A 12,341-nucleotide genomic window follows, 5' to 3' on the forward strand; every position below is an offset into this window, starting at 1 on the left:
GGACAGGGACAGCGGAGGAGCGCTGTCTGCAAAATGAAGAGGAAGGAGAACGGCTGCCACAGAGCACAGTAAGGCCTTTAGAGAGCGCGGGAGAGAAGGGGAAAGAAGGAGAGAGAAGGACAGAGAAAAGGAGAGAGAAGGGGAAGAGAATGGGACAGAGAAGGGGAGAGAATGGGGGAGAAGAGGAGACAACAGGGGGGAGAAGGAGTGGAGACAGTTTTAAGAAGTTTAATAAAGTTAGCGGGCATTTTACCTTCCAGCGGATCTTCTAGGTCTAGATCCTATAGGATCTTTGCTGAAAACTCCAATGAGCCAATCAAAATGGCCGGTTATCGAAGGAGATTGCCTTCGACTGCCTGTAAGTAAATAGCAACCCCACTCCACTGGCTTCGACAAAACGGCAACCTATTTTTAGTCGAGGCCGGTTTCGGTTTTTTAAAAATAATCGCAGGAACATAGAAGAAGCCGCGACTACGCGGAAACCACTTTCCACCAATAGGGAGAGTGACCAGAACCTCCGGGAACCTCACGGAAACCTTGGGTGGGGCGCAAGGTCTCCATAGGTTTCCATTCAGGTTTCCTAAGTGGGACAGGGGCATTAAGATCCAGTGAGTAGTATTCAGTTGCAATGTTACATTACATTGCAAAAAAAAGTCTCTAAATAAATCAAAGATTGTAAAATGAATACATTCTAAAATGGGTGTTAAAGGTACCAATTCTTTTGGAAATATAGGGATGCGTTTCCTGCCATATGTTCATCAAAAGACTCTGACACTTCCAAGACAATAGAAATGAACAAGACTTCTTTCAGTTTTCTGTTCCTCATATGAAACAAGCCTCATTGTTAGTTGGAGAACTAAATCAATCCCAACAAGCATTTTGATAGCAGAGCCCATATATGTCTGATGAAATTACAACTGTGCAAAATTATGTAACTTTGTCTATTGGTCATTTTTAATTAGATTTATAAAATGTAGTTTTCAGAATTTACGAAAACGAGTCATAGTAAGTTTTATTTATATAGCACGTTTTAAGTCAACTCGCATTGACACCAAAGTGCTTTACATAAATTAAATAATAAGTTCCATTACAAACCATAGAAAAAGGTTAAAAAAAAAAAAAGAATAAAATGGACACAACACATTATAGAGTTCAACACAAACGTCCCCCCACAGCAGAATCAAAACTTTCCACTGTGGGGAAAGGCACCAGAAAGTTAAGTCCTCTTCCTCTGTGAAACACCCGAGGTCGGGGCCCATTTGTGGCCGTGCAGCCAGTCCGATGATTTTCAGGGCCCTCTTGCCGTGAAGATGGAACTTCGGCGTCGGGTGAAACATTCCTCAGCGGCTTGGAAAAGTCTGGAGCGGCTGCCTCCTCCCCGGAGACCGGGGCACTCGTAGTCCTCAGGCCGCGCCGGCTGGAGCTCCGACCCCGGCGAACTCGATCCCTGGCTCTGCGGCGCTCCAAATCCATCGCCGCCCGCGGCCGGACGCCCGCAGCCCCAGTTCCGCGATGTTGGAATCGACGGCCACAGCGCTCCGGAGCTTACCGCACGGCGACCCGGTAAGGCATCGCCCGCTCCATGTTGGTATCCCAGCGCTGCGCCACCGCCGCCGAAGCTGTAGTCCCGGCCGGTCCCGACAGGAAACGCCGCTCCATTCTCGATGGTAGGCCGCGAGGATGGGGCAAAGAAGCAGCTTGGAGGGATGCTGTCTCTCCGACCAGGTAGGTGACTAAGAAATAAAGTTTCCCCCTTCCCCACCCCTCACATAGAAGACCTCCACTAACATTTTTTAACAGGACTTAAATAAGTCATGATCTAAATAAAATAATTCAAAGGCCTCTTTATGATGAGATCTAAAAAGATTGTGTTGTATAATTTTCTGTTGCATAGTTATTTCTCTCTGGTCTTGAAAACCTATACAGCGATACTCATGCAGTGTTTAACCATCTGGTTAATGTGATTCAACTAATGTGAGCATCTATGTTAATGTACAGATGATTTTAATTAATCAATCTGGATATTATGTAAATCTAGAGCACCTTCACAAATGTGTCTGCCCCTGAATGAAGAAAAGAGTTTCATAATCATTTAGTAGGAATTGTGCACTGGCTGCAGGTCGCCTCCCCCGTGGCCTAACAGCGAGGATCGGCGCGGCCTTTCCCGGAGACGCGCGCCCACCTGGGGCTCGCTGGAGGGGAGCGCTTCGTTTCGTTGGCCCGCAGCAGACGGCAGCCTAGCTCCAGCTGGCGCGGCGTTACAACCCGGATCCCTCGTGGGGGACCCGGGGGGAAGAAGAATTAATGCGGCCAACTTCTAACCGGGATCTGGATATTACTCGGCCGCCGCCTATACCAACTAAAAGCCGCGTCCTGGGGAAGAGACGAATAAATCTCAGCTATGATTCACCCCTAACTGCCCCAAGGAGGTGGTGATGTCCCGCCTCCTAGGACTGAAGCTGGTGAAGAAAAGAGTTTCATAATCTTGATTTAATGACAATGGCAATGTAGAATTTTGCAGGGTAGAATTTAATTTGTTGGGAAATTTGTGGGTGATGTTTCAAAATGTCTGGGGACCTTGTCCTTAAAGGTGGTAGAATTCAAAGATGTGACTTGCTGCAGCCGGTGGTTATGTGTTGTTAGTAGGATGAGTCAAAGCCCTGTCCCACGGTACGAGTTCAAAGCCATTCCAAGAGCTCTCCCGAATTAAAAAAAAATCAAGCTCGTGGTAAGCACGGCGAATGACGTAGCGGGTATGTCGGAGCTCGGGGATGTCTCTTAGCGGCTCGTACCACTAACGGCAGGTACTCAGGAAGACTCGCTAACGGCAGGTAAGCTCGGGAATATTCGTGAAGATGTTTCAAAATGTTGAAAAATGTCCACGAGAGCGCCGAGTACCGACTAGTGGCCATTACCGTAAATCTCCGAGTACGAATCAGGACAAACTCGGGAGCGCTCTTGGAATGAACTCGTACCGTGGGACAGGACTTTAAATGTTGAGCTTCATTTCAATTAATGTTGAAACTCAGCCAGGCAAGTGGAGAGAGAGGGTCTGTAACATTCCTGCATGGTCTGTAGATGGTGAAACAGTTTTGAGAGTCACACCATGGAATGCTCACCCTCTGACCTGTTCTTGGAACTACAGTATTGATTTAGTACATTCAATCAATGCCCTTTATCTTACAATCCCCTGAGAAAGTTCATGCTCCACTTTAAATGTATGAGCACAGACATTAGATTGGCACTCAGCGATGCACAGTGGAAATGCTGTGATCTCAGAGACACGTACATGGGCTGAAATGTTAATCTTGAGGCTCTATATGTTCTCAATAGAAAGTCCAAGGCATTATTTTGAAGATAAGACTATCCAGTTTCTTGACCAATATTTATCCCTGAAGCAGTATCACTGAAGAAAATCACTGATCAGAGGGGCTCAGCTTGAAAGAACTCTAACTCTGCCTGTCCCCCCACAGGGGGCTGTTGATTTTTTTCCGCATTTTTCTGTCCATTTTAGATTTTCAACATCTGCGGCTGTATTACTTTTACACTAAAAATAACTTAGCTGGTCACTTCTACACTACTCTTCTTGAGAGCTTGCTGTGCACAATGTGGCTGCCTTTTGTTCTAAGAATACAATAACAATCATACATCAATAAAGTTCTCTGTTAGCTGCAAGATACTGTGCGATGTACAAAGATCCAGAAAGGTGTAAAATTGAAGCATGCAGGTTTAACACCGATTTACTGTCAACCCCTACAATCCGAACAAAATTACAAGAGCTCAATTGAAAATCCCTGAGCAGCCACAGATGGCGTTGCGAGTGGAGAGCGCTCTTTCCGGTCATGTCTCTCTGTCATGAAAGAATCAACTATGCTCTCAATCTTATCTCCTAACTTTCGCACAGACAATACAGCAAATCTTCGTTTTAATGACTCCCTTATGACAGGTGTCAGATATAGTGGACGGAACTACCGACCCATCCCCGACTCGCACCGTCTCACTGACCGTTTAGAGCCCCGGTATTGACCCCACTCCTGACTCTCAAGGTGCACCAGCGAGCCCTTCTTCATCCACCGAAAGGACCCAAAGCGTTGGAGCAATTCAGCAGGTCATGGGAAGTGTGTCATTAGCGGGCCAAGGGTGTATTTTCATTTCATTAACGGATGATCCAGAAAGGCTCTGGAACCGTTGGTGTTCAACGGCGGCACGGTGGCGCAGCGGTAGAGTGTTGTCTGTATGGAGTTTGTACATTCTCCCCATGACCGCGTGTGTTTTCTCCGAGATCTTCGGTTTCCTCCCACACTCCAAAGACGTACAGGTTTGTAGATTAATTGCTTTGTATAAATATAAATTGTCCCTAGTGTGTGTGGGATAGTGTTAGTGTGCGGGAATTGCTGGTCGGGGTGGACTCGGTGGGCCGAAGGGCCTGTTTTCGCTCTGTATCTCTAAACTAAAATTAAACTAAACCGGTTCTTTATTGCTTCTTTCTTTTCAAAAAAACAATTTATGGGGTAATATTTAACCATTGGTTAAGCAGTAAACTGAGTGGATCACTCAGCCAGCACCATAGCAGACTCTATGATGCGTGGGAATGTGCTAATATAATCTGATATCTAAATGTTTTATTGCCTACCATCACAATTGATGGAATACCCCAAAGAAAGTAGAAGCAATTTTGGCATTGAAAGCCCAATGCATGGAGCACACAACTTCCTCAACTAACTCTGGCATATCCTTGGCTACACATGACATTGAGTCCTGCATGAGCAACAAGTTCCTCCATTTAAGTTCAAGTGTACGCCAAAGGGGGCAGGAGATAGCTCTGGAAGATAATATTAAGGAGAAGCCAAAGTGATTTTATAAGTACATTAAGGAAAAAGGTGTAACTAGATCGAGAATAGGGCCCCTCACAAACCAAAGTGGACATCTATGTGTAGAGCTGCAGGAGATGGGCAAGATCCATGAGTACTTCTCTGCTTTTACCGTGGAGAAGATCACGAAGGCTTGGGAAATTGGAACAATTAATGGAGATGTCTTGAGGACAGTCCGTATAACAGTCAAGGAGATACTAGACGTCCGGCATTATAAAGGTAGATAAATCTCCTGGGCCTGATCTGATATATCCGAGGACACTGTGGGAAGGTATAGAGAAGAAACTGGGGGAATCCTGGCTGAGACATATGAATCATCGTTAGACGCAGGTGAGATGACAGATGATTGGAGGGTGGCAAATGTTGTGCCTCTATCTACGAAAGGTTGCAAGGAAAAGCCTGGGAACTATAGACCAGTAAGCCTAACATCTGTGGTAGGTATGTTACTGAAGAAGATTCTGATGGATAAGATATATATGCATTTGGATAGACATGGGGCTGATTAGGGATAGTCAGCATGGTTTTCTAAATGGGAAATCCTGTCTTACGAATTTGATTGCTTCTTTTGATGCATGGTAGGCTCCCCCAGAAGGTTAGATCGCATGGGATCCAGGAAGAGTCAGCAAACGTGATACAGAATTGACTTCATGGAAGAAAGCAGAGGGTGGTGGTGGAAGGGTGTTTTTCGGAATGGAGGTCTGAGACGCGTGATGTGCCTCAGGGAATGTGCTGACCCATATTTGTTTGTGGTTTATACAGTGCATTGAGAAAGTATTCAGACCCCTTCACTTTTTCCACATTTTGTTACATTACAGCCTTACTCTAAAATTGGTTACAGTCATTTTTTTTATCATCAATCTACGCACAATACCTCATAATATAAAAGCGAAAACAGGTGTTTAGTAATTATTGCAAAATAATTAACAATAAATAACTGAAATATCACATTTACGCAAGTATTCAGACCCTTTGCTGTGACTCTCAAAATTGAGCTTTGGTGCATCGTGTTTCCATTAATTATCCTTGAGATGTTTCTACAACTTGATAGGAGTCAACAAGTGGTAAATTAAATTGATTGTACATGATTTGGAAAGGCACACACCTGTCTATATAAGGTCACACAGTTGACAGTGCATGGCAGAGCAAAAAACAAGCCATGAAGACGAAGGAATTGTCTGTAGACCTCCGAGACAGGATTGTGTTGAGACACAGATCTGGGGAAGGGTATAAAACATTTTATGGAGCATTGCAGGTCCCGAAGAGCACAGTGGCCTCCGTCATTCATAAATAGAACTTTGAAACCACCAGGACTCTTCATAGAACCTGGCCAAACTGAGCAACCGGGGGAGAAGGGCCTTAGGATAGAGACTTACTAACATATTCAGGGAAGTGACCAAGAACCCGATGGTCACTCTGACAGAGCTCCAGAGTTCCTCTGTGAAGATGGGAGAAACTTCCAGAAGGACAACTATATCTGCAGCACTCCACCAATCAGGCCTTTATTGTAGAGTGGCCAGGCTGAAGCCACTCCTCAGTTAAAGGCACATGACAGCCCGCTTGGAGTTTGCCAAAAGGCACCTAAACAAGATTCCCTGGCCTGATGAAATCAAGATTGAACTCTTTGGCCTGACTGCCAAGTGTCACGTCTGGAGGAAAACAGGCACCGCTCATCACCTGGCCAATACCATATCTACGGTGAAGCATGGTGGTGGCAGCATCATGCTGTAGGGATGTTTTTCAGCGGTAGGAACTGGGAGACCAGTCAGGATCGAGGTAAAGATGAACGGAGCAAAGTATAGAGAGATCCTTGATTAAAACCTGCTCCAGAGCGTTCAGGATCTCGGACTGGGGCAGACGCTCACCTTCCAACAGGACAACGACCTAAAGCTCACGTCCAAGACAACGCAGGAGTGGCTTTGTGACAAGTCTGTGAATGTCCGTAAGTGGCCCGGCCAGAGCCCGGACTTGAACCCGATCGAACATCTCTGGAGGGAACTGAAAATAGCTGTGCATCGACCCTCCCCATCCAACCCGAGAGAGCTTGAGAGGATCTGCAGAGAAGAATGGGATAAATTACCCAAATACAGGTGTGCCAAGCTTGTAGCGTGATACCCAAGAAGACTTGAGGTTGTAATCACTGCCAAAGGTGCCTCAATAAAGTATTGAGTAAAGGGTCTGAATACTTATGTAAATGTGATATTTCAGTTATTTATTTTTAATAATTTTGCAAAAATTTCTAAACACGTGTTTTCACTTTTTTATTGTGGGCTATTGTGTGTAGATTGCTGATAAAAAAAATGAATTTAATCCATTTTAGAATAAGGCTGTAACGTAACAAAATGTGGAAAAAGCGAAGGGGTCTGAATACTTTCTGAATGCACTGTATCAGTGATCTGTGTGAGAATATACAAGGCATGATCAGTACGTTTGCAGATGAGACTAAAGCAGGTGGTATTGTAGATAGTGAATTGCAGCAGGCCGGAATGAAATGGCCAGCTATTCCTATAACATCACCAGAGCAAGTTAACTTGAAGATCTCATGAAGCTGGACCTCAGGTCTGGAAATGAAGCAGTGAGCTGAGCCCATAGGGAACGTTTACATTTGGCTGAACGTGAAATTGGTGCTCCGCTTGACCCCGCATTTAGGTTAATGAGAAATTTAAACCCCCATGAGGTGCGGCCCAGTGTCTGCACAAACCAGAAGATGGGGATGCAAGCCAGTCAGAATGCTGCAATATGGATCATTACATTCAGTGTGACTCCTCCACAAATGTGTAGCTGATACATGGTTACTACTGGCTACAGAGGTGGGTTAGCATCTGGCCTGTGCCTTGCAGGTTTGGAGTGAAAGCTCTATCACTCCATATCCTATCTTATATTTCAGTGAAAACACTGACACAACGGGTTGAGGGGCCATCCTCCGAGGGCATTTCTTCAAGCAAGCTTTGACCACATCCATGAATCTTTTCCCTTGTCTAAACTCTCAACTCTAAACCAGGTATGCTCTGAACGTGCCATTAACTCCTGAGAATCCCTAACCCATGAGCACTCAAAATGGACAAGGGTAATTAGGAATGGTTAAGAAGGAACTGCAGATGCTGGAAAATCGAAGGTAGACAAAAGTGCTGGAGAAACTCAACGGGTGCGGCAGCATCTATGGAGCAAAGGAAATAGGCACCGTTTCGGGCAGAACCCCTTCTTCAGATGTAGGGTGGGGGGGGAGCGGGAAGAAGAAAGGAAGAGTAGGAGCCAGAGGGCTGAGGGAGCCCCTGGATCAGGAGCACACAGAGGCATTGTGTAAATACAGGAAAGGGTCACTTAATGGACTATCCACCGGCTGCCCTGACAACCACCTCAAGAATCTGAGGTCCCTGTATTGGACTCATCAGTCACCTAAGAAGCCACAAAACTGGATTTGTAGCAAGTCATCCATAACCTGACTAGAAGAAGACTATTGAAAAACGTTTTGTGAATGCCCGTCATTTGAAGGCTTCCCTTTCTTATGTCTCATGGTTTAAAGGTCATTTGAGAAGCAAATACTGACTAGCGTTGATAAAAGAAAATCATTCTAATTCATATAAATGTTCATTTGTTCAATAAAGCTGAAGATTCATTCAAATTATTATAATGAAAAGAATCAAAACATAGATTTTATGTACAATAGCAGCCGACATTTAACTATGAAGCCACACTCATTAGATCTCAGTATCTGGAGAATACATAATGAGCTTTTGATTTAGTTCAATTTTGCCAGGGGGAATGAAGTACAATACTACAGCGCAGCATTGCCTTTCAGACAGACGTTCATTGTACATATCGTAATTCTCAAGAGCTGATAAATATTCTCATTAGTATGCTCCAATGGGCAAAAAATGATAATTCAATGAGACGAGAACAATTACTGTAAATCACAGTGCTCATACCAATAACCGTGCTTTCTGCAGAGCAATGGGTAAGCATCTGCACTATATTAAGTGTCTCCATCTGAACTTGGTAAAAGGACTGAATATGAATGTATTGTGCACTATATATTTTTCATAGAAATCATTGAAATCAACAACAGCTCAACCAAAATTGTCACAGTACTGAATGAACACATTATCAGGACATTGTAAGTCATTATTATATGCCATTGTAAACTGCTTTTGCAGATCAATGACACAGCAAGAACAGAGTGTTTTTCAAACTATTCCTGGAAGGGTTATGTTCAGTTATTTGTAAATCATTCACACCACCACTGCTATTTTCCATGATATTGATGGTCGTCCTCCCTGTATTCCTCACAAGCATTGAGATAAAAATCATGGCATTTCAGCGATTTGGATGAGAATGTAAAGGCATGATTAGTACGTTTTTAGTTGACACTAAACTGGGTGGTATCGTAGACAGTAAGTTTAGTGAAAGGAGTTTAATAGTAAGATTAGCCGAGAACTTACCAGTTTGAAGATTAATCGTTATTTTATGAGCGATTACGTGAAGAAGACCGTCAGCCTGCAAGCGCGTCAATCTTCAAAGCAGCAGTGTGAAATCACAGATAACAATTGTTGAACTGAACATAGTAAGATTAGAGAAGACTAGAACTACCAGATGATCTTTATGATACGAGGGTTGGGAGTGGAGGGCACGTAATCGCTCATCGTAACTCCTCATAAAATAATGATCAAACTTCAAACTGGTAAGTTCACTTCTAATCTTACTATTTTACTTCGGAGTCACGTGAGTGACTACGTGAAGATTTTAAAGCGCTGTGATTTCATGCCATGAACACGAGTCCACACAACACAACTGCATCAGTTGACCACAGATGAGTGAACATTAAAAATGCATTCAGACATGGCATAGATTTAAAACATGCTGATGCTTTTAAATGTACAAATAATAATAATAGTAACCCCTTTCATCCAGGAGGAAACTATAAAACAGAACCTAAAATAGAGTTGGCAAATACCCCTGGTATTCTTTTTTTATTTCTCCTCTTGCGTCCGAGTGCTTCCCATTTTGCTTCCTGCCTCCCATTCTGTCCTACTACCTTTCGCTATTGAGTCCCTCGCTCACCATTCTAGTTGCTCCCAGCTGCCTTGGCAAATTTCCCGCAGGGTCTCAAGTGCTACTTTCTGTTCCCAACTTCCCCAAAAGAAGTCCCAATGATCCAGGAACTTGAATCCCTGCCCAGGGTTAGTTATGAAATGATTGGAAAGGTTTGTTCGTTTGACCATCCTGCAGCCGCTAGGATGTGGTCCAGCGGAACGTCCATAACCCTTGCTGCTGATGTTGTTGCAGCCCTGGTGGAGTGATATTTGAGACTGTCAGTGTTCACTCCTGCACAAGCCAGACCCCGTTTTAACCACCTGGAGGTGGTCTGTACTGATACCTTTTTATGAGGTTTTATGTAACTAACAAACATAGCTAGTTCAGAGCCTCTAAGGCTCTTGGTGACCTTATCATACTGTTATAGATGTGTGATCACACACAACCGAAGATCCATAGGGTATGCCAAAACCTCTAGTTTGAAACCTGATGCCCCTGGTCTGCTCTGCTTGACTAAGTCATAACATAAAATGTTATTTTGCCTACAGATGTAACCATCTTGTCCAGTCGTAGCTTATGCAACGACTGGATCCATTGCGCTGTAACCAGCGCCATGAGCATAACCACTTTGTAAGTGAGTTTGACCAAGGATAGGGATGTAGTTGGAGCTCATCGGCGAAGCAGTGTCAGCACAATGTCAACATCCCATATCTCTGAGTCCCTGGGCCTGGGAGATTTTGAGTTGAAGATACGTTTCATAAATTCTGCTATCGGGAAGAAGGTGCAGAAAACCCTTGTTTTAACGGACCCTTTTATCCTTGATCCATGACTATCCTTGATTGGATTTTGCTGGCTTTACCTTGCGCTAAACGTCATTCCCTTATCCTGTATCTGTATATGAATGGCTCGATTTTAATCATGTATTGTTCTTCTGATGACTGGTTAGCACGCAACAAAAGCCTTTCACTGTACCTCGGTACGTGTGACAATAAACTAAACTGTTGTAGTAGACCGACCAGCTGAAGCACCTCACTGCTCGCACAGTCTCTCCTATCGTTTACGGCCCCTGCTTCGGAAGCCACCCCCGACTCGCAAGGTGCAACAGCAAGCCCTTCTTCACCCACCGCATGGTTTGGTGGCACGGCTGTAGTTGCAGCTCATGTTGTAGCCACTAGGGACAGCGCATTCTCTCGAGCCACTGCCTCCGACAGGATGCGCTCGGTCAACGTGAGGCTTCCTGCCTTCCCACCTGCCCCTGCTCCCTGTCGGCCATTGGTTTTCCGCTCCCCGCTCGAGTGTCGCCATCTACTTCTTAGACAATAGACAATATGTGCAGGAGTAGGCCATTTGGCCCTTCGAGCCATTCAATGTGATCATGGCTGATCATCCCCAATCAGCACCCCGTTCCAGCCTTCTCCCCATATCCCCTGACTCCGCTATTTTTAAGAGCCCTATCTAAATCTCTCTTGAAAGCATTCAGAGAACCTACCTCCACCGCCCTCTGAAGCAGAGAATTCCACAGACTCACCACTCTCTGTGAGAAAAAGTGTTTCCTCGTCTCCGTTCTAAATGGCTTACTCCTTATTCTTAAACTGTGGCCCCTGGTTCTGGACTCCCCCAACATCGGGAACATGTTCCCTGCCTCTAGTGTGTCCAATCCCTTAACAATCTTATATGTTTCAATGAGAATCCCTCTCATCCTTCTAAACTCCAGAGTGTACAAGCCCAGCTGCTCCATTGTCTCAGCATATGACAGTCCCGCCATCCCGGGAATTAACCTTGTAGACCTACGCTGCACTCCCTCAATAGCAAGAATGTCGTTCCTCAAATTAGGGAACCAAAACTGCACACAATACTCCAGGTGTGGTCTCACTAGGGCTCTGTATAACTGCAGAAGGACCTCTTTGCTCCTATATTCGATTCCTCTTGTTATAAAGGTCAACATGCCATTCGCTTTCTTCACAGCCTGCTGTACCTACATGCTTACTTTCATAGACTGATGTACAAGGACCCCCAGATCCCGTTGTACTTCCGCTCTTCCCAACTTGACGCCACTTAGATAGTAATCTGCCTTCCTGTTTTTGCTACCAAAGTGGATAACCTCACATTTATCCGCATTAAACCTCATCTGCCATGCATCTACCCACTCCCCCAACCTGTCCAAGTCACCCTGCATTCTCATAGCATCCTCCTCACAGTTCACACTGCCACCCAGCTTTGTGTCATCTGCAAATTTGCTAATGTTAATTTGAATCCCTTCATCCAAATCATTGATGTATATTGTAAATAGCTGCGGTCCCAGCACCGAGCTTTGCAGTACCCCACTAGTCACTGCCTGCCATTCTGAAAAGGACCCGTTAATCCCTACTCTTTGTTTCCTGTCTGCCAACCACTTCTCTATCCATGTCAGCACTCTACCCCCAATGCCATGTGCCCTAATTT

At 44.8% G+C, this 12,341-nt stretch overlaps 1 protein-coding gene across 1 annotated transcript in view; it reads right to left on the bottom strand.

Moving 5' to 3' along the window:
• znf704 (zinc finger protein 704) overlaps window positions 1-12,341 on the bottom strand; it is a 163,988-nt gene that overhangs the window by 13,251 nt on the left and 138,396 nt on the right. The window lies entirely within an intron of this gene.

This window comes from Leucoraja erinacea, chromosome 4 (assembly GCF_028641065.1).
Source record: "Leucoraja erinacea ecotype New England chromosome 4, Leri_hhj_1, whole genome shotgun sequence".
Lineage (NCBI taxonomy): Eukaryota > Metazoa > Chordata > Chondrichthyes > Rajiformes > Rajidae > Leucoraja > Leucoraja erinaceus.